Below are 25,083 nucleotides of genomic sequence, written 5' to 3'. Positions count from 1 at the left end.
ACAGTAATACACCTCCATACCATCAGAGATGCAGTCTTTTGAGCTAAGCGCTGATAACCAGCAGGAAGGTCCCTCTCCACTTTAGTCCAGAGGATGCAGCGCCCATGGTTGCAATAAATAAATTTTGATTCGTCTGACCACAAACAGTTTTCCACTTTGCAACAGATCATTTTAAATGAGCTTTGTTCCAGAAACGCCACCGTCTTCTTTGGATCATGTTCAGGTATGGGTTCTTTTTTGCATGATAGAGCTATAACTTGCATGTTTTGGATGGCAAGGTGAACTGTGTTCACAGACAGTGATTTTTGGAAGTATTCCTGAGCCCATGCAGTGATGTCCATTACAGAATCATGTCTGTTTTTAATGCAGTGCCGTCTGATTACGGGCATCCAATAGTGTGTTTCGACCTCATCCCTTGAGCACAGAGATTTCTCCAGATTCTCAGAATGTTTTAGTGATACTATGCACTGTAGATGATTATATATTTAAAGTTTTTGCAATTTTACATTGAAAGACGTTATTCTGAAATTGTGTGAATTTTTAGACGCAGCTTTTTGGTGAACCTCTGCGACACTCTGACTCTCTTTGGTCTTTTCATACCCAATCATGTTACTGATCTGTTGCCAATCAACTGAATTAGTCGCAAAATGTTCTTCCAGCGCTTCCTTGTTAGTACCACTTTGTCAGCTTTTTGTTGCCCTGTCCCAATGTTTTTGAGACGTGTTGCTGCCATCACTTTCAAAATTACCTTTTTTTTTCTTAAAATGGTACATTTTCTCATTTTAAACATTTGATGTTTTCCAATTGCTACTGTGAATAAAATATGGGTTTATGAGGTTTGCAGATCATTGCAAATCATATTCATCACTATTGATGTTTATATAAGGACATATCTTCAGAGTTATGAACATTTACAGACTTCACATCTGATTAATTATTTATTCACTGACATTTGTTTACGAGTCAGATTGTTTTTTTGTTTTTGTATTGATCAGTGTTGTAGCTCGGCACATTGTTATTCATTTTGACACTTATCTGGAGCTTGGCTTTAAGAATATGGATATAAAGGTTATGGATTTCGAGAACCTTGGACTTATCCTGTAGTTGCCTGGTTGTTCATCGTTAGTACTCCATTGTTTTTTGTTTGGGTTTTATACACTTAAAAAAATGTAAGTGCAGGTCCATTCTTCCAGAACCAAGTCTAAAATAATGGAAGTTACATAATGCAGATTGAAGTCTCTCAGCATTTCCAATTTTACAGTATCTCACATGTTGGATTGACTATAGCAAGTATCACACTCCATGACCTATTTAATTAACAACATTTTTCTCTCATTACTCAGAGGGTGTACTGCTTTCCACCAAAAGGGGCATCCCCATCCCAAGAGAACACTAAAGATTAAAGAAATAAATTACCTCATGGATAAAAGGAACAGCAGAGAACAATAAAATCCCACACAAAAAAAAGAAGCTACCGGAGACATTTCAAAATCAAAACAAGTAATTCACATTTTCAGAGACAAATTAGCTATAGTTCTCTTACAAGCTTCAATAACCATACAATACACACCTTCTATAATTTTTGAAGTGTACACACAATTTATTTAACTAAAGTGTGGCAAAACTGTTTTGAAGAACAAAACATTTGAGACCATCAGTAAAGAGCAACTCTAGGCAACAACAGCAAGGGAACTGCTAATAAAAGTTGCTAATGTTAGAACATCTATTTAATGTGCCGCAGTGTTTTAAAGGAGAACTATGGGGTTAAGGCTTTTCCCCATAGTTCTCCTTAGAGTAACGGGAGGACACAAACTAGCGTCCTCCCGTCACCCTAGGCTCAGTATACCGCGAGCTGTGGCTCGCGGTATACTGACGCCGCAGCTGAAGCAGATCCCAACAATTATGTCTGTATCCGCCCAGCTGCGTGACTGACAGCTGGCTCTGCCCCTCTGTACCCGCCCACTCCCCGTCCGTTCCGCCAGTCAGCGGGAATCCAGCCCCTCCCCTGTCACGGCAGAGAGCCGTGACAGGATCGAGAGGTGAGCGAACGCCGATATGTGTTCGCTCACCTCCCGATCTCCTGAGCCGACCTGTGACAGTCTCATTGTCACAGGTCGGCTACAACTATGAGGTGAGTGAAAAGTACTCACCGCATAGTTCTCCTTTAAAGACTTCAGACCCAGAAAAGGAAGGCTTTTTAGTACTTCTGGGTGTGGCTACATCCACTACTTACATGAATCGGGGCTGTAAAGCCTTCTAACCTAAAAATGCCACTCAACATAAACTTAGGGCAATCTAATCTGCAAAAATAAATAAAGAAGTTGTACTATAAATCAATAGCAGTAGTACAGTCTTGTAGCAGGTTACTCATCAATTAATGCAAAACGTTTGGGGTGTAAGTGTTACACTTCATTACCAAACCTATGTTATTAAAGATGCAAGCTTTAGGGATACTTTAGGTCCCTTCTTCAAGCATTATACAATTAAGTTTTAGAAACCCTGAAGGGACCCAGATGGTCCCAAAAGTATCTTTAATAAGTCAAGTGGGCCAATAAAAGGGCAACATTTAAAAATCAAAATGTCTGTAAAGGTTTTTATTTATCCAGGTCATGATACAGTAAGCAGTAGTTAATCACATTCAACTGGACTTGACTGGCTGTAACCCCATCTTTTATATCCACATAGGCAGCACAAACATATTTATTCAATCACCATGGAAAGGCGGATGTTGATTGTCCAAGAACCGGATGAGGTGTGAAAGTTGAGAAACCACCTAAAATTTACATGGCTGCAAAACAATTAACTTGATGCACTAATTGTAATCGGAAACATTAGTGTGCTATCCATTACAGGTCTGTTGCATACTGGTAAGTGCTACTGCAAAAGAGAAAACAAGACAGGGCACCACTAAGGTGTAGCAATAACAGATGCACTCAGCAAACAAGTGCTAGTAAGAATCCTTCCAGTTCTCGGCCTGCAGCCTCTCTAAAAAGACTGTTTTGCAGATTGTATTGCAGGCTGCTTATTGCAAACTGATCCAACAAGCTAAATCCAGACACTGGTCAGTGGAGATGATCTGTGGAGTTCTGCATTAAGCACTGGTTAGTAACCGTGTATACTTACTGTTTTATTAAAGCCTAACTCAGGGCAGATGATAAAAATAATTATTCAATGTATAATTCTTGTTTTTTCCAAGGGATGCTTTAACAGAAAGAGTATTACTTACCTTAATCCACGGTCCTGCAGTCCACCTCCCAGCCAAATCCAGTTTTGACAGCCGATGCACTGAAGCTTCTGCTGGTCTCTCAGACCACTCCTGTAGTTGCCCCTCTTGATCAGATTATCATATACATAACGACAGAGTGCCCGCCTACAATTCACAACTGGAGAAGCGAATCGCACAGCGGCTGTCCGGGGACTGCAGGTTAAAAGTAAGTAATACTCCGTTAGAGCATCCCCAGGAAAACAACGTATATCCTACATATAATTGGGGGCGGCGGCTGCGGCATGGGACAGATTTCATTTGAGTAGTGACTGTAGTTCCACTTTAACCAACACATTTTATGTATGAGCCTGCATCCTCAGAGTTTTAAAAAAGTGCTAAACCATGCTTCTTGAAAGGATGACAGCACGCATCATCCTAACCACTTCAAATTTATTAATGCAAAATTAATTAGTAAAAACTCCACTGTATAATTGCGTTAAAAATCGATAGATAAAATGGAGTGTATTAAAAAGAGAAATCTTCTGGTTCTCTGCAGAAGATGGTCATGAATAATTTTTATGCTCAACATTTTTTAAATAATTCATATAAAATTAAAAATACATGAGCAAAACTAATAGTAGTAAAATGGGTTGAAACAAAACAAAAACTCAACCTTCACTCATATTACCTACTATTAGAAGAACCCTATTGTATTTTAATAAACATGAAATAATAGCAATAGATGTATCTTATTGTTTTATATTTATATTGTTACTATTACTTTGTGTGCATGCGTTTCAATTTGTTTCAGTTATTACTACTATTGCCTGGTAGAAAAATCCTTTAATGCTTCCTCTGAGAGGAAGACTTTCCTTTGCTGACAAACCAGACAATTTTTTTAAAATTTTATTTGATGGCCGTTTTGGGTTTGTATAAGAGAACTTTCAACCAATTAGGAAGACATGGGATGCCATAATTCCCAAGGACATGGAAAATTAAAGAAGTATTGGGAGAGTAAAACGTACTCTTCCATTAGTTTGAGCCAGCGTGCGACACTGCAGCAGTGGATGGTCCTGACAATATTGTTGGGATCCTTCCCGTCTGCAGCGTGGCTCTACGCTGTAAGCATATAGAGGGCAATAGCCTGCTATATGCTGAATTTGGGTCACAGGAGTATATTAGTAAATGTCCTCATGTGACCAAAAAGAAAAAGAAAAAAGGTTTGGCTTGATTTCTCTTTTAAAAGTAAACCTGTGGCAAAAGAAAAAAAGTTAACTGCAGCAGGTAGCTAACCAATTAAGTGGTCAGTAAATTCCAGTAGCTGCAGAAAAGGCAAGCCTCAGAGCCAACCAATATTGATGTGCAAATAGTTTTCTCTAAGTTGCTAATTTCACATGAATAGGTGCTTCACCCTAAATTAAAATTACAGGCTGTTGATGGCTAGATTGCATTGTGGGGGTGAGGAGAAGGGCAGTCCCCAATTTCTACTACCGGGAAGGGAGTAAGCTAGAAAAATAAAAAAAAAAACTTTAGGCACCAGCTGGAATGTTTAAGGGGCATTGGCTACCTGGTTTCTGTGATTTTTCCAGCCCTGATTTAAGGGTTCCAAGATTTATAAACAAAATAGATATTTCAACTGCAAGAGATGGTGCTGACCATTTCATACCCTGATAATTTATGCAGGTATTCTACTGCTGCCGATAGCTGTATTTTGTTTAGGCCAGATGTTTCTGGTGTTTTTGACCCTTCAAAAAGGGTGCTTAGCTGTGAAATGCATTGGTTGATGAAAAGTATAATGCATAGATCTCTATGGGTTGAACTTGATGGATTTATGTTTTTTCAGTTCTTGATCATGATCAGTTCTTGCAGCCTTCTTTTCAATTGGCAGTGTGTAGATTCAGCCCAGTAGAGTCTGAAGGATCTACAATGAGTAGCCAGCAATTCCTAATAAACATCTGCGTGGAGAACCAGACAACACATTTCACGTTTGCTAAATGCACTTTAGTGCATAATAGCTCACATCTTAGGTTAGAGTTGCACACTGTATTTTGCTGGGTGGATTGAATGTTTCAACTAACCTTTAGCAGTGTCCTGTCTCGTTTACCTATTCTGATTACCTATTAAATATATGGAATAGTTTCTACTGCGAATTAGGACAGCTGCTATTTTTCAATATAATGCTTTTACCTAGTTGCACCTTTGGTCGTGGAGGGACTGAATTCAGCGCTCTAGATTTTGCTTTTGGAATTTTTTTGCGCCGTGCTGCACCACGGCGCAGCAATATGAACAGTAATGTGGCTCCATAACAAATAATTTGTTAACGTCCTGTGGTAAACCTCATGTTTCATACCACAGGAAACCACATAAGTAGGAACAGGCCCTCAGAAGCAGGACTATAGAATTGTTGGCTGCTCCTTATTTTAGTCTATGCCAGCATCAAGCTGCAGCTGATTTCAGTGACATTTTCCCAGTCCAACTCTTTTAAGCCATTTTCCTTCTCCTCACCCTTTACAATAGACGAGGATAGGCTGCAGAAATATCTCAGTTCATTCCTATCTGTTTTAGATTATGTTTACAATTCTTCCTCTTGTCAGACATGTGGTTCTTATAACAGGGCCTGGCAGTCACATCTGTATCAACCTCCAACAGACTTAAGACAGGAGAGCAAATCGGAGTGCTCTCCCTCAAACTATCCTGCATACAATTCTTCCGCCTCTCCATTTTTGCATGATTCCATACATTCTATTTTTTTCATCATGCATAAATCAGAAACACATTTTTGTTGCAAATAACAGATTTCTCCATATACCAGTTTACACCCTACTAAATGCCTATGAATCATGTGCACTGCTATTGTTGGTCAGAAAAGCATAAATCAAGCCACATGTTTTTCAATCACAGTGTATGGCATAATACACATTATGCTTGTGGTTCTGGAGAATTCCAGCTAGAATTTATAAACCTTGGTAAAAAGAAAAATTAAAAAAAAAAAAAAAAAAAGATAAACTAGTCAAATAAGACAATTAATCTAAAACAGTAATGGTGTATTTTTTAATACAAAGCTATTCTGTAATAAAAATAAAAACTATGCGTCCAAGTGCCAACATTTGCTGTTCACAGAATTTAGATGTTCAGTTTCCCAGATAAGGCCGGTCATCCCTTCAGATAAACTGGGTTTTTTTACCATCTGTGAACAGCCATGAGTGCACCTTTCTTCAAAGACAATTACAATGTCAGAAAGGCCCTCAACATCCCCAGGCACAGCAGAGCAAAGAAATCCAGTTTACATACAGTTAAAACAATACATATGTTTGTGCCACATACTTGCAGTCCTAACAGAGCATCCAGACCCGGCATACAGAATATACTTACTCTAAATATTACATTTAAAACGTTAGACATTTGTAGACATGACCTGTTGCATTGCAACTTCACACATATACCAAGATATTTACTATTCAAAAAAAAAAAGAAGAAGAAGTGTAGCCTAGCATACAAAGTAAAAAAAAGACAAAAGAAACAAAAACAGAGTCAATACAGTTTGTGTACTCTGACAGCGGCCACTGCTTCACTGCTCCTAACAACAGTGCGAGATGTAGGGTCTAACTGAGGGGGAAAAAAAAAAAAGGAGAGCTCCCTATATGGCCGGTATAATGTCTCTTAAAGTGTTTTTTTTTCGGCTTGCGCAATGTGAATGAGAACATGAGACAAATAAAAGTAGGAGTTAACCCAATTTGGCTGGAAAAAGTGGAAATATACTTAGAGCGTCAGTAACTAATGACAGATGTTTTGACTGGTATTACAGAAATGTACTACCTTACCTATCACTAAGATCACTGCACTCTACTGACAATGATTCAGGGGCAGCATTTATTTCTGGACCGAGGGTCTGGATTAACCCATTCATGACGGAGGCCTTTTTTTTCATTTTTTTGCACCCATGTTATATTCCACATTTTAGGCCTGAAAATGACTTAAAACCCCCAAACATTATATATTTTGTGAATGCCAAGACTCTATAGAATAAAATGATGGTAGTTGCAAATTTTTATGTTGCGCAATATTAGCGCAACTCCTTATTAAACCCCAACATTTAGTGAAAAATTTAATTAAATGCCCCAAAACACAACAAAATACCCATTTTTTAAATGAAATATAAGTAATATACGAGTAAAATACGAGTAAAACGATACCCAACATGCCCAGGCTACAAATTGCGTGCGTCCGTGAAATGGCGAAAAACTGCAGTACCCCCAAAAAGACGCTTTAAAAGCCCCCACAGGTCATCAATTTAGAGATACCCCAAAATACTGGCCCTAGAATTATTGCTCTCACTCCGGCGTGCGCGGCGATACCCAACATGTGCAGCGCGTTCGTCATTTTCATACGTAGGGCGCAATTTAAAAAACTTTTTTTTAACTTTACTTTGACTGCTATCACATAGGGGGGCTTACAAGCCCCCCATGTGATAGCAGATGGTGGTGACCGGTACTCTTTAAAAAGGTGATGCTGGGGTCCAAAAGACCCCCAGTGTCACCTTTACACTGGAAATAAGCTACTGAAGTGCAGATCGCACTTCAATAGCTTATAGCTGGGCTGCAGGAGCCCAGAACTGACAGCCCAGGGACCGGAAGTGATGCAATCTGCATCGCTCCCGGTCCCATAGAACGGGGAGAGGATCGATGAACGGAAGTTCCTCGACCTCCTCCCCAGCTTCCTGCGGACACCAAGGAAGCCGGCCCCCGGGCCCGTAGTAGGGGCAAAGGAGCCCGGGAAGCACGGCGGCGGTGTCCGGGGGGGTGGCCCCTTCTACGGGACACAGAAGCTTTACAAGGGCCTGTTCACACGACGTCCGTTTTCTGTGCTGACCTAATCCGTACGCTCCTGCACTAAAAATGCATCCCAATGTATCCCTATGTGTTTTATGGGCTACAGTTCTCACATGCGCAGTCCGTTCAGGTTACGACAGAAAAAAAAACTGCATGTCACATTTTGTCCGGTCAGAAGTCAGGAAACGGTCCGGACACGCAAAACGCATCAAAACAGCACTGCACCATACTGACAGCCCCACTCCAGCAAAAACGCGGCAAAAAACACATAGCACCACGTCTGCAGATCCGTACCTGAAAATCATGTGAACAGGCCCGTAAGGAGATTGTTCCGGTAACGGGTGTGTGCATTTAGCGGGTCTTTTCTGCCCGTGCGTGCCCACTAGGGGGCGCGCGCGAGCAGAAAAAAATTGCCGTCTGGAGACGGCAACCCGCAGATGCTGCAGTGCCGTCCGTCCGTTTTTTTACTACGGGCGGACAGCAAGAGGTTAACAAGGTCTGCAACATCTTTTTGTTAAAGCAGCATGCATTGAAGCTGGTAAATTAGTTGTTGCAAATGGCAGCACAAGAGACTTTTACTACAGTTTCTACTCATTAAACAGCAGGATTAGAAGTAGAGAGCACATGGACTGTACAGATATTGAACCAATGGCTCTGCACAAAATTCCACAGATCTAAAACACAGAGGACAGCATGGAGGAAAGTGTAATGAACACTTTATACTTGCCTATTGCTGTCCTTTCCAGGTAAGTTTCCTGGAGATCTTCAAATGACATGCATCCCCTGCACTGAGAATTTTGTATCTGGTAAGGAACTGAAAACAAAATACTAAAACACACGAAGACAAGATGGGCAGTGAAACAATTGCCATCACAACCTGTGTTCATTTCAGCGACGAAAACGTAGTTTTATTTCCTCATGTCCATGTTTTTTAGTGATGAAAAAAAATAAAAGAAAAGTAATAGAGAAGTTGATGGAAAGAAAACAAAAAGCAAAAATTCTGAGTGAAAACCAAGCCAAAATGTGAGGGACTATTGCATTTGGACTTCCGGTTCCCTGAGCTCTTCCTGTAATACGGAGACTTGCACAACTGAATAACAACCTACTGATCTTCCCTGCGGGACACCAGCTAGCAACACTTGCTGCACAAATATGTCAACTTCAGGGGGAAAGAAGAGCAGATGTATGGCTGCAATTTATATTTGATCATAGCCATAGTCATAGTATTTGAGGTTGAATAAAGACATAAGTCCATCAAGTCCAACCTATTGTGTGCGTGTATGCATTTATGTTTGAGCAGGTGTGTGAGTGTGTATTAGTCCATGTGGGGTTTTGCCCTTAGGTGTACCTGTACCCCTGTATGTTATGGTCTCCGAGGAACTCGTCCAAGAGTTTCTTGAAAGATTCCACACTCTTAGCTGAGATCACTTCCTGCAGCAGCGAGTTTCAGACCTCAACCGCTCTGACTGTGAAGAACCCCTTGCGCCCTGTGTGTTGAAATTTTTTTTCCACCAATTTTTGGTTGTGCCCTCTGGTCTTTGTTACGGAGGTAATTGTAAACAGCTCGTTAATAATGTTGCCGTCGCCCTTGAATAGTTTATACAGGAAAATCATGCCCCCCTTTAATCTGCTTACTTCCAAAGAGAACATATTTAAATTTTAACAACCTTGTTTCATAGTTCAGGTCCTCGAACCCCTTAATAAGTTTGGTTGCCCTCCTCTGGACTTTTTCCAGCTCAAGGACATCCTTTGAGTATCGGTGACCAAAACTGGACCGCATACTCCAGATGTGGCCGAACCAGTGATCTGTAAAGTGGCTAAATTAAAGACTTGTCTCTGCAATACATTCCCTTCTTAATGTAAGACAGGAGTCTGCTTGCTTTGTTTACAGCAGCCTGGCACTGCGAGCTGTTCTTCAATCTGCGATCTATAATGACCCCCAAATCCTTCTCAGTTTCTGACTTCCCTAGTGGCACACCCATAAGTGTATAGTCTATTTGCCTATTTTTAACTCCAAGGTGCATTACCTTACATTTATCGACATTGAACATCTGCCATACAGTTGCCCACTCCCCGATTTTCTCCAGGTCCTCCTGTAATGTTATAATGTCTAAATCTGTGTCTACTACCCTCCCAATTTTAGTATCATCAGCAAACACTGAGACATGGCTATTCACTCCCTCCCCAATATCATTAATAAGTTAAAAAGCATGGGACCCAGCACAGAACCCTGGGGCACGCCACTCATGACCTCCGCCCAGTCTGAAAAGGTGCCATTTACTGATACTCTTTGTGCGCGTTCTCATAGCCAGTTTTCTATCCACGTACACACTAATTCATCTATGCCCATAGCCCTTAGCTTGCATAACAAGCGTTTATGTGGCACCGCATCAAAACGCTCTGGAAAAGTCCAGATATACAATGTCCACCGTCCTCCCTCCATCCAGATCTTCACTTACCTCTTCGTAAAAGGTCAGCAGGTTGGTCTGGCAAGAACTATCCTTCCTAAATCCGTGCTGCATATCAGTTATTATGCCATGATCCCGGACGAATTCCACGAAGTAATCCTTAATAATTCCCTCTAATAGTTGACATACTATGCATGTCAGACTAACTGGTCTATAGTTCCCCGGTTGGCATTTTGACCCTTTTTAAAATATAGGTACCACATTTGCCCTTCGCCAGTCGCTTGGCACTCAACCAGCCATTACGGATTCCTTAAAAATTAGGAACAATGGTCGCGTTATCTCCTTGTTCAGTCCCTTGGGATGTAGATTATCAGGTCCTAATGCTTTATTTGCATTTAGTAGTTTAAGCCTATGTTGTATCCCTGTTTCAGTCAATCACTCAGGTGTACTTCTTGGTAAATTTTGTGTTTTTTCATGTACATTAAACCAGTCTGTTTCCTCTGTGAATACAGACGAGAAGAAAGTATTTAGCGCCTCGGCCCTCTCCCTGTCGTTTGTGAGTAACGACCCCTTTATTGGGCCTATCTGTCCCTTCCTCCCCTTTTCACTGTTTATGTACTGAAAAATAAATTTGGGATTCATTTTACTGACTTCGGCGATATATTTCTCACATTCAATTTTAGCAGCCCGGACTACCAGTTTACATCTTTTGTTACATTCTTTGTAGTTTTGGAATGCAATACCGTCCCCTCCGTTTTATACTTAGTAAACGCCACTTTCTTTTCCTTAATGAGAACAAGACCCTTTGTAAACCATGTGTAGCAACAATCCTAAGTCATTCCAGGTTATTAGAGGTTTACTCCAGGAATATAGAATGAGTTTGGAAATCCTAGAGAATTGCTTAAATAACACATTACACTTTAAATAAACTCCATTAGATTTAGTCGACTAAAATTAGACTAAAACTATTCACATGGCTAAAATACGATTAAAACTAAAATTTGCCATCAAAATGAAAACTGATGACAACACTAGATCTGATCATGTATTTATATTGGCACACACTCCCACAGTTGGCACTCTTTCAACAAGTGTGCTAGCATCTATCACAGCAGAAGCAATTAAGAACCTGCAATTCATTCAATGTATTTAATGGGAGGGGACTGTTTTTTCCCCCTCTACAAAACTGAGCCCGGTAGATCCTAGATCAACTGACTAGTTGTCGAGTTAGCATAAATTAGCCCACCCCAGCAGGCAAGAAAAAAATACATTTCTTGTGGTGTGTGAAAAAACTGGCAAACTTACCACATGAACTGTTTTGTACAGCATTTCAAAGTAGTGAAAAAAATACTCAAGCATTTGGGGGATTAGGGGGGGGTATAAACTTTGCTGCACAGGTTTAAAACAGAAGCAGTTTCATAAATTCCTGCACCTGCTGGTCAAAATAAACCAGCTGAGGCCACTTCTTAGGCGTGTCTATTGGTACAAGTACAAAGTTACAAACACTGCAGATGTTTGAAAACATGATTATGTTTGCTGGACTAATGAAGAATTAGCTTGATTTACACTATATTGGTGCCCACACGTCATGGTCTCTGCAGGACTAACCACCAATGTGTAATTCGGCGTACATGCAAATTCCAACAAAGGAGCCATCTTCCTGAAGACATGGAAGTAGATGGATTTTCAGTGAAGGCCTATAGAAAAAAAAACATGGCCATGCATATACAATACAGCATGGCCTGCCAGCTCAGTGAAGAGGCCTGGAGTGGGCAAAGGCTGCAGCTGGATAAGGAAGCAAACATATTAAAAGTGGGGCTTGGTTTTAACTTTACCCAACACTTAAAGCAGATCAAACATCAATTTAAAAAAGGTATGTCTTGTGTCCCTGCACCTCAATGACTGTGGGACGGACATTAAACAGTTGGTGTGACTGGGCTACAGACTGATATGAACATATATACTTGGTAAAGCACTAATATGCCAACATGATATAAACAAATGAATTAAAACAAACCATTACTTTTCCACAACTAACAAGCACAACCAGCAACTATCACTTACCTGCCTATATGATATGAAAAGGATTATAACAACAAAAAACAGAATGCGTAACTAGTTTTTATAATTTTATTGATGAAAAAACGTCCCTTTATGGGCACATGTAAATGGCTTCACAGTTTACTCTCGGTTAACCTCAAGAAAACAGATTCTTCCTGGCCTCTGAGGTGGTTAACCAGCAGCATGAACAGGAAGTCGTAGCAGTTTCAGTAATCAGAATGGAAGTGCCCGCTTATTAACCCTGCAGTGTTCCGCAACAATACAAAAACTATTATACTGTCTATGCATGCTGCTACTTTCAAATATTTAGTCTTTTCCCTAAACATTTTATTTAAAAAAAATGGTAAACAATTATATAAAATGACAATACAGCCAAAACAAGGAAATTAAAGTGGATTTGTATATTAAACGAATGAGCCAAAATAATGAACTAGTGAGCTAAGAAAATAAGATAGAACAAACAAATAATAAAAGCTTGATATGGGGATGTGACATCTGGCAACAGAATGAGAAGTAGACATGTTGACCCTAAAAGGAGAACTATGGGGTCAGGGCTTTTCCCCATATTTCTACTAAGGGTCACGGGAGAACACAAACTTATAAATGAACATGTAAGAAATATAAAATAGGCATTATCCCAATTTGGCTGTGAAAATGGAAAAAAAAAAAAGATACACCTTAAATTTAGAACTGTAGAAAATGTGGATAATACACAACTTCTTTCTGCTTATTTTAACTGAAGGAGGTAATAGATGTTCTGTCGGGTTTTTGTTAAATGAATTCATTCAATCAGATTAAATATTGATTCTTTATAGAGCTGATAAACTCTAATGAATGAAGCTCAGGAGTGTGGACATTTTTGAAAAAACTACTTGTCCAAGAGCTAAAGCGGGGGCCAAATCTACTTGTCCTTCATAACAATCTACTTGTCCCAATAAAAAAATTAATAGTTTTAATTAAAGCTAGGGATGCACCAATACCGTTTTTTGGGTATAGAGTTTGAGTACCGATATTTTGCTTTCGGTACTCAGAGTATCAGTGCTTCCGTTTGCATGGAGCAGGCTTCCCGGGCAATCAGGAAGCCGGGCAGCGGGTAATGAGATGCTACCCGGCTTCCTGACTGCCAGGAAAGCCGACTCCATGTTGTTTGGCTGGCTTGATTGTGAATGGCTGGGAAGCCGGTTTCCCGGCCAATCAGAATCGAGCCAGCTTCCTGGCCAATCAGCAAACCGGGCGCCGTGTAATGACCTGATTGGCCAGGAAGCCGGCTCGATGCTGACTGGCTGGGAAGCTGGCTTCCCAGCCAATCAGCAAGGAGCTGGCTTCCTGGCCAATCAGGAAACTGGGAGGCGGGTCATTAGCCGCTGCCCCGCTTCCTGATTGCACGGGAAGCTGGCTCCATGTTCCTCTACGGCACTGCCGGTCAGAGGAAATCTTCCTCTGACCAGAAGTTCCGGTATTGGAGAAGGTATCGAGCATTTGGGCGAGTACAAGTACTTGCCCAAATACTCTGTATCTGTGCATCCCTAATTAAAACTGTATTGGTCTGTGCTAAATAGTGCTTCTCATTGGTCAGCGTGGTCCCCAGAAGGTGTGGACAGAATTGCCGCTTCTCGTTTAATACAAGTGATCAGATCACTTGAAAACGAGCGGCGGCTCCACACTGTACACTTAGCCCTGCTTGTCCGGAGCGGGGCTAAGTGTACAAAAAAACTACTCGCCCGGCACCCGAAACTGCATCTCACGGGCGTCGAGCGATAGGAATTCCACACCCCTGAACCTAAGGAACACCAAACACTTGTTGGCTACAAATTCCATAAAGTGGTTACTGGCAGGCTGCTAAAATATTATCAGAACGCTGAAGAGCACTCTGTGAAATTGTAAGCTGGTTTCTGCGCCAATACTACAGGTTAATATCACTGAAGAGGGGAGAGCAAGAAGAGAAGACTCTTAATAGCATCAGTTTATCGGATACAAGGACAACTTCTAACATCTGATCACTTGTTCTCATAGACAACTGCTGGCCAGATGTGCCCACAACAACCTGCAGACAAGGAGGCATCTTCACTTATCGAGTCTCTCATTCCTGTCACAATCAAAGGCCAGGGACTTGAGATGACGGTTCCTTTTATTGGGTTATTTATTTTCATTTTGTTATTTTTGGCTAAAGTCCTGCTTTAAAGGAGAACAGCTCTCAAGTGTAAGTCATAGCAAAACACCATTCACATTCTGAAACCAGTTTCCCACCACGATTGTATCTCAGGTGCAGGCAATAAACGTGCCATCACTTGTAGCAACATAACTCCAAAAATGCCGCACTCCACTGGTCTTCACCAAAGATAACATCTTTATTTATGGAGCAAATTCACATTGCTCATCCCTCTCCATATATACTCAAACCTCTAACGTGTTTCATCATTACACCTTACTCAAGAGAATCTATAGAGAATGGCTGAGTAAGCCAAAATATTGAACCGCATTAGAGGATGAGGATATTTGGAGAGCAATGAACAGCGTGTATTTGTCAATAACTAAAGATTTTATCTTGGTGAAGTGCTCCATTTTTTGAGTTACCCTTCAATAACGACCACAAGCATGAGATGTTCACTTGAGAAGAAAGTTCAGATCCAGTTGAACAGCACCCTCTCTACGAATACATATTCACACTTAGGTGATCCACATGTATGTACATGTGGATCACACAAGTGTGAATATGTATTTGTGTATGTGTATATTCGTATACACATTCGTGTATATGTATGTCTATGGGTGGCTGGAATGTCCCCACGTCTGGTCACCCTCTAACTTCTCCTTTACTGTATGAAGATCATGATTCTCATTCATTGCCACACCTCACAAGGCTTTTACAGATTTTTTTTTTTTATACACAAATGTGACTGCAATTTTTAAAGCGTTTGTAGAGTCAGACTCTCACAATAGATTTCCAAAATAGGAGAAAGACAAGTTTTTAGCTTTTTTTGTTACATTTTTGGCACCGGAATTACTATAAAAGGCAGCTGCCATGACTGAAAAGAACTATAAGAGCAATAAACAAATAACATTTCTCCTCCATAGGTTAACTAATTCTTTGGGTAAATGGATACAAAGTAGGGGCAAGCATAATAAATCTGTCTCCAGTTACCCTCTGTTGTGTCTGCCAATCAGTTAGCAGCTCTAAGTGCTGCATTTGTGAATAATTAATGAGCTATGCTACAATAAAAGCAGGAACCATGATCTCTCTGCAATCACAGCTTCCTGATAAATGGAATCCCACTAGAATATATAAAAGTGACCTCATCTCTGATTAAAGACACAGCACAGCCAACAGCATTATGCAGTCATAAAAGAGCATATGTCAAGGCAAAACAAAAAAGGTACATCTTTGGAATGCATTTTTATCCTTTTAATTAGGCCACAAGTACAGGAAAATAACTGTTGAAATGCCAGAAATATACTGGGGGGAAATTATCAAAACTGGAACAGATTTGCACTGCAACCAATCAGCTTCTCCGTTTCATTTTCAAATCGTACCTGAGCAAACGGAAGAGAGATGCTGATTGGTTGCCATGGGCAACTGCTCCAGTTTTGATAAAATCCCCCCCAATGAGCTTCTACCTTTCTATTTGACGTGACAACATGACTAAGCAGGTGGTATCAGGCCTGCCTGCTTTACGGATGGATTACAAGAAACACAGACTTTTCCTCTCCTCTCCTTTTCTTAATCTTGTGCAAAGGTAGATAGTGCAGGAAGTTATCAGCTCACATGATTTCTGACAAAATAATCATTCTGATGGGAATTTATCAAAACTGGAGCAGACAAAATATGGAGCAGCTGTGCATGGCAATCAACCAGCATCTCTCTTCAGTTTGTTCAGTTAAGATTTGAAAATGAAAGGGAAAAGCTGATTGGCTGCCATGCGCAACTGCTCCACATTTTGTCTGTTCCAGTTCTAATAAGTTCCCCTCTCTGTATTTTTTGCACCTATTAAAAAGGAGAACTATGGGGTCAGGCCTTTTCCCCATAGTTCTCCGAAGGATCACGGGAGAACACAAACTAGCGTTCTCCCGTGACCCAAAGCTCAGTATACCGCAAGCTACAGCAGGGCTGGACAAATTCCAGGAGCCAGGTGGCCAATGTTCCGTAAAAAATACCGCTGGCACCTAACTTGCCATCGTCAGTGGAGCTGGCTCATTAATTGAAAAGACCGGTGGCTTTCCTGAATTTCATATTAATTGGTCCACCTGTATGAATAGAAGATGATTTCAATTTCAAATCTATTTAGCACAGCAAAAGTGACCAAATAAGAGAAGTTAATTGTTTGGGTTTACATCCACTTTAAAGTGCATTTCCACTTTTATACAGTGAAATTTGGGAAAACCCCACTGTTTGTTTATGTTTTCACCACTCACATGGCATACCTAAAAATAAAAAAAATATTTATATATTTTACTTTTCTAGTTGTCTCTTTGGAGCAGGCCTTTGGGCAGACTGCAAGCCACTACAAACAATTTAAAAGTGTAGGTTGAGGTGGACAGAAATGGAACAGGCTGAGTTACCCCTCTAACATACAGTGGGGTGAATTCATAAAAGCAGGAGCAGATAGGATCTGGAGCAGTTGCCCATGGCAACCAATCTCGATTTCATTTTCAAAGCTTAACTGATCAATGTGAAGAGAAACAACGGCTCCAGATTCATCCTGCTCCAGTTTTTATGAATTCCCCTCAATGCATTACCAAAGTCCTGAGATCTTTAACCCTATGTTAGGACAGTGTTCAAAACTAGTCTACAACTGATGAGATCTACCAGCACAGTGCAGGCAGGGTTAATTATGGTAAACAATAACTTACCAGCCCCATACATAAATAGTATAATTTCTATATTGAATTTACATAGGCTCTATCCCACTCACAATAACCATATTGATCTAGAAGTTTGTAAACTTTTGTATAAGATTTTATTATTTCTGGATATAACAATATAATCATGACACTCTCACAGGAAGAAAACCGGTCAAAATCAACAACTACAACAAGAAAAATATTCATAGAACATCCACCATACATTTCCCATTAGTGTTAAAACCATTCTTCCCCTTAAGGGTCTTGGCTACAAAAAAAAAAAAACAAGAACCCAAAACCCCTCCCAACCCTTAACCAAACAAGGAAATTTCACAGTCTCATCTCCTCCTCCCCTCTCGCCCAACCCCTCCCCCCGGGATTTATCCATGTCACCATAAATTGTGGGCATCTATCCTGAGATCGTGATACTAACTCTTCCACCCTTCTTAAAAAGTTAATTTCTTTGACCCAATCTTTAATTTGCGGGGTATCTTGGGACCTCCAACATCTAGCTATTACTGTTCTTGCAGCAAATAAGAAGAATTGGAATAAGCCTTTCTTGGCTTCTTTAATTGGACTCAGTACAATAGTCAATAACGCGATCTCAGGTGTAAAAAGTCCCTGAACCTTAAGATGTGTGTGCTCTTATTTTATAAACCATTTCTCAGAAAGGTTAAATCTCTTGACAAGACCACCATATATGTAACATAGTACCCTTCTCTACTCCACATTGCCAACATCGATCAGATATGTTTGGGAAGATCTTATGTAGTAAAGTAGGGTATTTATACGATCTTGTCAATATCTTAAAATTCCGTTCCTGGATATAACTCGAATTTGTAAACTTTTGACAGAATTTCACACAGGCCTTTGAATATGCACTTCCTTGTGTCACAACTCCCACAAAACCTGCCGTCTGAACTACAATTCGATGTCTGAACAATGTAACATTATTAAAAGGAAAATTATAGGGTTAAGGCTTTTCCCCATAGTTCTCCTTAGGGTAACGGGAGGACACAAACTAGCATCCTCCCATCACCCATGCTCAGTATACCGCGAGCTATAGCTACTGCTCGCGGTATACTGAGACGCCGCAGCTGAAGCGGATCCCGACAATTATGTCTGGATCCGCCCAGCTGTGCGAGTGACAGCTGGCTCTGCCTATCTAGAGGCAGAGCCAGCTGTACCCGCCGCCTCCCCCGTCCGATCCGCCAGTCAGCGCTAGCGGATCGGAGCGGGGAGGGGACAATCCAGCCCCTCCCGTCACGGCAGAGCGCTGTGACAGGATCGAGAGGTGAGCGAACGCCGGTATGTGTTCGCTCACTTCTCGATCTACTGAGCCGATCTGTGACAGTCTCATGCTTGCTGGAAGAAATGCCTGATGTGCTATGTAGTCTTGAGAAATCAAGATTACACCACATAGCAGGGAAAGAGACGCAAGCACACTGGGAATCCAGGAAGTTGATGAAAGTGATGGGCAGACAGAAGGCAGCACTCACTACGTAAAAGGGATTTTGTCACGTAAGCTTTGATTGTATTATCAGAAACAACACTAGTATGTATTCCTATTACAATGCTGATGTTATAACTGGATAGGATATGCTGGGACTTTACAACTCCTTTAATATTACATAGCAGAGGACAACTTCAGCTTTTTGTTTTTTGAGAAAAGAGCAAGCAAAAATGTAAGCAGAAACATTTAATTTCCGTTATGCTATGTGTATGGGATCATGCAGCAAATCTAAACGTAGATGTGATCCCAATTTGGATGCATAAGTGGAAATACACTGTAAAGGTACACCTTCGTTAAAGCTGAAAAAACCCTGGGGATGCATACAGGGAACACAGCCTACATGCTGAGCCAATATGGTGATCTGGGAGCCTCTTTTGCTTACCTTTGTGTAATTTAGGAGAGGCATTCCCAAGCATACCATCTACAGGCTCCATGTTGTCTCTCACATAAAAGAAAGCTGTATCAAAATGTCAGTGCTAAGAAGTTTCTTACAGCTAGAAGTTAAATTAAAACCTACTATGAAGGTTTATTTTCGGAGAGGCGATAACTCAAGCAGAGAGAAAGAGAGAAGATATGTTGTTACAGAGCACTTGCTTTTGGAAATAAACCCACCCATCACACAATTGAGGACCTTGCTCGGTTCTGGGGGAAAATAAACTCCAAAACTGAAGTTTTCTTCTGCTCTGTCATGGTAAAAAGGGGGCTGAGTAGTTAATGTTTACCATTATTAACCCTGCTTGTACTGTGCTGGCAGATCTCAAGTCATAAACTAGATTTGAATACTATCGGTCCAAAAGGGTTAAAACATTTGAGGCTTGGGTTCTGCTTTGGATGTCAATAAGGGGAGCTCAGTCTGTCCCCATTTTATCCCCTCCTACTTTGCAATGTGAATGGAAACACAAACATATAGTGGGGCGTTCTCAAATATGTCTGCAAACATGGAAAACCAGTTAGAGACTGTAGCAAAAGAATCAGCAATAAAGCTGAACATACAAGTCTCACCTGGCTCATCTAAAAAGGTGTTTGAATCGACTAAGCCGGGTAGGAAATGATCAAACATTCTGTATCCTATCAGATGCAGCCACTGTTCGGGTATTCAGACAGCTGTGGGTGTAGCTGGCAGTGCAGATGCCTCCAGCCATGCTGTTCAGTATGGATGGATGAATGTATTGATTTTCTCTCATTCAGCATGCAGACTGAACGAGAGAAATGTAAAAGTGTATGGCTAGCTATATCCCTAAAAGAGTTTTCACACATTTGCCAACTGGTTTGTGCCTCTATAGAATAATATATATATATATATACAGATGTTCCTCACTTACCGACTTACCTGTTTTGCGACCACTCGCACTTACGACGGACCTCCGATCGACCTCCGACCTTCCGCGTCAGCGTCAGTGCGACGGGTCGCCGGCGGAAGTGACATCCCCCGATCTTCACTGCAGGTCTCGGTAAGTATTTCCATTGCCGGATGTACAGTACACTGTTCGGTACTGTACATCGGCAACGCTATACAGTACTAATGCAGTATAGTACTGTATAGAGTTCCTCACTTAACGACCAATCCGTTTAACGACCTGGTCGTAGGAACGGAACTCGGTCGTTAAGTGAGGAATACCTGTATATAATGGTCATTTACTATTCTCCCCGGGTGCCAAGTAGGTCAGCTTCGTTCAAACGCTGAAACACAGGACACCCCACTGGGACAAGAATAGCCGGCCACTCAGAAGGAAAATATTTCTTCCTCTCACCTTTCACACTAAAACAGACCTACTGGATCGCACACGTGGATGAAAGCATGTGTGAATACTAAAGAGGAAAAGGTCGTAAACCTTACAAGCCACTTAGCGCACTCGGTGAAGTAGCTTTACAGTGATTCAAACCCCTACAATGTAATAGGAGAATATTTAAATCACACTACATAACATATGGATGACGTCATATAGTCCAGTCTATAGTGAGGTCAAATCTTTTCTGGATAAACTACATCCAGTTATTCTACTCATTTATACACAAAATGATATTACCATCTTGTCTTGATTTGTATTGTGATTGTAATGTCTTCCTTATATTGTAAAGCGCTGCACAAACTGTTGGCGCTATATACATCCTCTATAATAACAATAATAATAATACAATTATGTTTTCAAGAGAAAAAGTGGAGAACCCAAAAGGAGCCCCTGCCCCAGATGAGCTTACAATCTAGCGTGCCTATAACAAAACACACATACTGCAGAATCCATAAAAATAAAGTATAGTGCCTTTTCAGTATCTGTACCTAAAAGGCAAAACTTTTCTTGATTGTTTTGAAATAAGTAGTTAGGGGTTAGAACCTGTCAGGTTTTTATTGTACTGCGTGTTCCCACGGGAAGATATATCCTCTCTGTGCCCTGGTGACCATTTTCACCTAAGGCCCCTTTCACACAGTCCAAACAAGAGGGGATCCGTGCACAGATTCCCTGGTGATCGAAACGGATGTCGCTGTTGTGACATCCATGTCACTCCAGTTTTTCCCTCCATCCTGCGATGGCGGAAAAAACTGAAATAACCAAGCCCATATTGGTCCATGCGGAATTGTGTCTATTTACATTGGATTTCCCATAATCCAACACAATCAGGTCCGGCGAAACAGAAATCCAATTGTTCCATTTGTTTTTCCAGACCTAGCCGGTGTCAGGGTTAACAAGATGTAAACAGACGTCCGTCCGTTTTGATCCAGCTGCCTATAGGCCACCATGGGGCTTCCGATCAGATCCACCTGAAAAACTGACAGGCGGACCAGATTGGAAAGCCAGTGTGAATGGGCTCTAACAATGGTTTTAACTAAATTACATTTTTAAAACCGAAAATAAAAAATTAAAATTGTCAAGCCAAAATTGAAACTGTTGAGGGCTTCGGTGAAATATTGTGGGACTAAACAGACCCCTGATATTTTCCCTTTAAAATAGAAAAAAAAAAAAAATTGACAGAGCCCTCAATCTCTTTTTCTGCTGCCCCTATCAGTGAACAGGAATCCTCTATACTGAGTGTTCCTGTCCCTTCATAACATGTGGATATAGTATGTTTACCATGTCCACAATCATGAATGAACAGGAAGTGATGTAGAGCACTTCCCATTCATTCATAATTGGGGACACAGTAAACATACTCTGTCCTCAATTATGTACAAACACTCAGCAATCACTGATGGCTGACTGCTTGTACCCACTCTCCATCCTGACACGCTGTCACAGGAGGCTGAGCGAGCGGTGTGGGGAGAGAGAGCTCCGTCTCCTGTGGCAGCTGGCTTCTCCCCCGCACCTCTGGCTGGCCACCTGTGACAGCTGTCTCCACCCCCACGCCGCCGCTCTCTGTCCTGATTTGTCACAGCCAAGCTGCAAAAAGTGCCATTTTCGGCCGATCAGTTACCGAAATTTCGGTGCGTCCCTAATTTTAACCCTTATCTACAAGATGGGGGGAAAAAAGTTTGCCTTTACATATACTTTAAAGCAGAACTGGACAAATCCAAGGAACTCTGTAGCCAATGCAACATAGAAAAATCACAGCTGGCATCTACCTTTTGAGGTTTTCCTTAGAACTTGACAATGGAGCTGGCTCCTAAAAAAAAACTAAAAAAAAAAAACAAAAACTTGCTGGCTCCTGGATGGAACAGACTGGCTCCTAAACTCCATAGTAATTTGTCCACCCTTGGTTTAAAGCAGAGCACAACCGACTGGAGCCAGTGATTTAAAGTTATCCCAGGAGGAAGCAGTGAGGCATGCTGACATCAGTAGCACCTCCTTGGAGTGTTGAAAGCCAGGACCCTGGTGAGCTTTTAATTTTTTTGCAACATCATAAAGGTTTTTTTTTTGCAGCCGATTTTGTCTGGATGGTGGGAGACTTGCAAGAAAGCAGACCTTCCATTTTTCAAGGAAGGCCTGCTTGAAGTGACACAGTCACCAAAAATCAATATAATAAGACAATTATACAATCAATTCTGCTCCTGCAAATAACAAAAAGCAAATACTTGCCTGCTCCACTGTGCCAACACTGTAATCAGGAGAAACCACCACTTGTAGACTCTTAAAAAGCCGACAATTCCGGAGTGTCAACCTCCAGCCCCCGCTACACCGTCAACCCCTGCCCCTATGTACATATATAAATAGCAAAAATACATCAAATCAATATTTTATTTAGGCTTATATTACTAAAGTGTAGTAAAACAGGCATTACCCATCAAATGGCTATAATGCTAATGGATACATTCTATAAAGTGTTAAAACCGGCAGTGTAACAAACTCGAAAAACACGCCTCCTTTGCTCATTATGTTTATCAACCGGTGGATTTTGGAATAATTAAAATGCATGTAAAAACTAAGGGGGTTGGGGAGGGGTGAGATTAGGGGGTGGAAAGAGGGCAGGAAAAGAAGGCTGGAAAGGTGGTCTGTAGGAAGAAATAGGGTGGAATGGGGTTAGGGGTTCCATGCTCTCCATTTAATTGTCACATACGATAGAGGGATTTATAGTGGGCAAGGAATAATGTATTCAAGGAATCCAAACCTTCTGGAATTCGGAGTTCAAGTTGTTGAGCGTACTGAATAGTTTCTCACTTACAAGAAATCCATTCATGCGGCTTTTGACTTAGAGATCTAGTTTGTAAAAGTGAAGTTTTAAGGAGCAGAATAAAAATCTGGTGTTCTTATAGCTTAGCAACTTATGCCCCGTTATCCCTAAAAATTTCACATGTCCGATGAACACTGAAGATTTCAGGGAAATACTTGTATTTTAAATTCAGCAATGTGAAAAGGGCAAAAATTGTAATTGCATCTGTGCTATACTCTATGCCCCTGTGGCATTTGGCCACAGGGGCATAGAAAAGATTTGCAAAGTTCGAAACATTATCCTTAAATATATTAAACTCTCAAACCAATTTTCAAAACCAAATACAGATCTAACAAATATACATTACCCACATCGAGACACAAAGCTTTCTAGCACACACAAGGGTGGCTCCATAGAACCCTGCAAGAAAAAGGAGCCGCCCTAAAACAGGATATCAGGGTCAGTGCTCATTGGACCAGCTGATTCTACAGAAAAACTCAGAGCAGCATCCATGGTAAGTGATTTCATCAGCATGTGAAAACAAATTTGAAATCTTTTGACTTTAATATCACTTTAACCTACACTTGCACTACATATGCTGCCATTGCAGACCATGTTTTTTTCTAGTTTTACTATTTTTGGTTGAGAGGACGCACTGGGGTCCCAGCGTGCATTTTTGGTTGCTGGGCCTCCAGTGCTTCCCTGCATCTTATTAGGAGGAGTAGGCTACCTCCTGGTACACCTGCATGCAAGTTATCGACTGCATTAATATGCTCACACTTGGAGACTCATATACATAGAGTTAGGACCACACCTTGCAGAGGTGCCTTGGCGCTGCAGTGTGGCTTCTACATATTTTTGGCCAAAAGTTTGTGCAACTAAAACCTCTGATTTTAACGCATACTGTTGACAGGGCAATTTGTTTGGTTGCAGGCTAGCTGGCAGGTGAGCTGGGGATTTTCTGTGTTTTGTAGTGCCATTGCAGACCTCACCTTCAAAAATTCCAGTTACATAGCTATCATGCTGATCCAACTGTTTCAATACAAAGAAATCCTGACTTCCAAGCAGTTTCAGGTTTATTCTTCTGTCTTCAGTAACATCTTCTGCATGCTTTTCTATTAAAGACAACCAGAGACTATTACAACCAGCCAGGCAATGAGCATTTTAAGAGGTAACATTACCAGCCTGTTTTTGTTCACTTACAAGTTAACTTTCAATGAGAAACAAATCCTTGCATTAGATTTGTGACCTTTGGTTTAAAAGCTGGTCTCCAGAAAGGAAAAAATAAACCTTTAACTCTGCACTTTCCTGTACCTAAAGTATTTTTATTTTAGAAGAACTCTTCTCCAATAGTTATCCTAAAACTCCAGCCATGCGACAGGCCAGGTCCCAGGTCTGCAAGGTTCATGCTGCTTCATGGTGAACGCTGCACACTGGTTAGGGCGAGTCCATCACAGGGTCCTGGAGCCTTCAAGAGTGATAACACGTTACACGAAAGACCGCATGGCGACGCAGATGATGACAGAATGGAGATCGGCTTCCAATCGCTAATAGCTGCTGCCAGAAGACGCACCACAGAGGATGATATGACAGCAGATTCAAGTAAGTGTTTTCTGGGTTTCAGAAGCTTTTGTTTAAAAAACATAA

The 25,083-nt window shown here is 41.1% G+C and overlaps 1 protein-coding gene across 1 annotated transcript in view; it reads right to left on the bottom strand.

Annotated features, from left to right (window-relative positions):
* The window catches only part of TLN2 (talin 2), a 183,044-nt gene that overhangs the window by 147,187 nt on the left and 10,774 nt on the right, over nucleotides 1-25,083 (bottom strand). The gene's annotated exons all lie outside the window — the stretch shown is intronic.

Source organism: Nanorana parkeri, unplaced genomic scaffold, assembly GCF_000935625.1.
Source record: "Nanorana parkeri isolate BGI_ZX_2015 unplaced genomic scaffold, ASM93562v1 scaffold97, whole genome shotgun sequence".
Classification (NCBI taxonomy): Eukaryota; Metazoa; Chordata; class Amphibia; order Anura; family Dicroglossidae; genus Nanorana; species Nanorana parkeri.
Note: the sequence above shows the minus strand (reverse complement) of the source record. Positions and strands in the feature narration are given on the sequence as shown.